The sequence below is a fragment of the Lagenorhynchus albirostris genome, chromosome 7, assembly GCF_949774975.1.
Source record: "Lagenorhynchus albirostris chromosome 7, mLagAlb1.1, whole genome shotgun sequence".
Taxonomy (NCBI): Eukaryota; Metazoa; Chordata; class Mammalia; order Artiodactyla; family Delphinidae; genus Lagenorhynchus; species Lagenorhynchus albirostris.
The window spans coordinates 51654479-51656260 of NC_083101.1; positions in this window are offsets into that span (position 1 = coordinate 51654479).

Sequence of the window (1782 nt, forward strand, 5' to 3'; positions counted from 1 at the left end):
AGTATTGCTGACTCCAGCCCATCACTGACTCGCCAGCAACTAGCATGCAGATTATAGAGCAATTACAGCAACAGCTAAGTGCGTTCTTGGGCATGACATTAAGGCTAAGACTTTATGTTTTCCATAACACATGTCTGGTGCCACTAACTCGCTAACTCCAATCTAGCCAGGAATCCCAGACCTGACAGCCTTTCCTAGACCAAAAGTTCCATTAGAAAAATCCATTGGCCAGCACTCAGATTTAATAGATTATGTCGATCCAAACTGTGACAAAAACATTTTATAGGATTTTATAGGAAATCATTTTGAAGCCATTTTAGTCGGGTGGGGAAGGAGGGAGGAAGAGGGAATTATGATAACTTAAGACGGTGGTGACAGCTCCACGGTCACCAAGGATCCCAAAGGAATCTGTCAGGCCACCACCTTGACCCAGAAAGGCAATAACACTCTCTTCAAGGCCACCCTGCTGCTTCCTTTGGGCAGGCGCCCTGGTTTTCAAGGCGCCATGGAATTCAAAGAGAAAAGGTCTTTGTAATCCAAGAGCCAGAGACCTTAGCGGAGCCCAGAACGAGGCAGCTGGCCTTCTGGATAGGTGCACTTCTTCCTTTCCAGTAAAATGTATCAGCTCAGAGGGTAAGCCTGACGTGAGTCTCGAAAAACAGGAAGTGCTTGGCTTTTCATCTTTGAGTTTCTCCAGTCACACTCTTGTCGAGTCTGTCTCCTTCTCATCTCTGAGTCTCTCTATCCCCACCACACCTGTGTCTCAAGCGTACTTTCAGAAGCTGATCTTATTCCAAAGGTGATGCCACCACTGAGCAGTACTCATCAGCTGTGTGGCAGCAAATAAATGAATGCGCAGACACCTCGAGATGCTGGTGACCAGCAAGGCTGCCACGGTAGGGGCGCTGGCTCTGTGGCCCGTGCATATACCCTGCAGGCCAGGGCACAGGGCCTAACGTGGGACGACAGATGTGGCTGGTCCCCTCGGCTCCACACTGCGGGGTGCTGGCTTTTCATGGGCTTTCTGCTGATGAGCACTTTGCGCAGTGGAGGAGCCTCATGGCACAGTGCTACTCTGACGCCTGTGAGTCACGGGAAAAGCAGCTGCTCGGGCTGCCACAGCTGCTGAAAGAGATTTCTGAGTCCAAGAGTGATTGATGCATTTTCTTCTTTATTTCTTTTTTAATTAAATTAAATTTATTTATTTATCTTGGCCACGTGGCATGTGGGATCTTAGTTCCCCAACCAGGGATCAAATCGGCACCCCCAGAAGTGGAAATGCAGAGTCTTAACCACTGGACCGCCAGGGGAAGTCCCAATGCATTTTCTTTTTTCTTTTTTTTTTAAATTAATTAATTAATTTATTGGCTGCATTGGGTCTTCGTTGCTGTGCGTGGGCTCTCTCTAGTTGTGTAGGGCGGGGGCCACTCTTCACTGCGGTACACGGGCTTCTCACTATGGTGGCTTCTCTCTGTTGCGGAGCACAGGCTCTAGGCACGTGGGCTGTAGTAGTTGTGCCTCGCGGGCTCTAGAGCGCAGGCTCAGTAGTTGTGGTGCACGGGCTTAGTTGCTCCGTGGCATGTGGGATCTTCCTGGACCAGGGATCGAACCCGTGTCCCCTGCATTGGCAGGCGGATTCTTAACCACTGCGCCACCAGGGAAGTCCCCCAATGCATTTTATATTGTCCTTAATCTTCTCTCATGCCTAGTAACCTGATAAGGCATCAGCTACAGAAAATTTTTCAAAACTCTAAAGTCTTGTTCTCCTAATCTCACTTATGT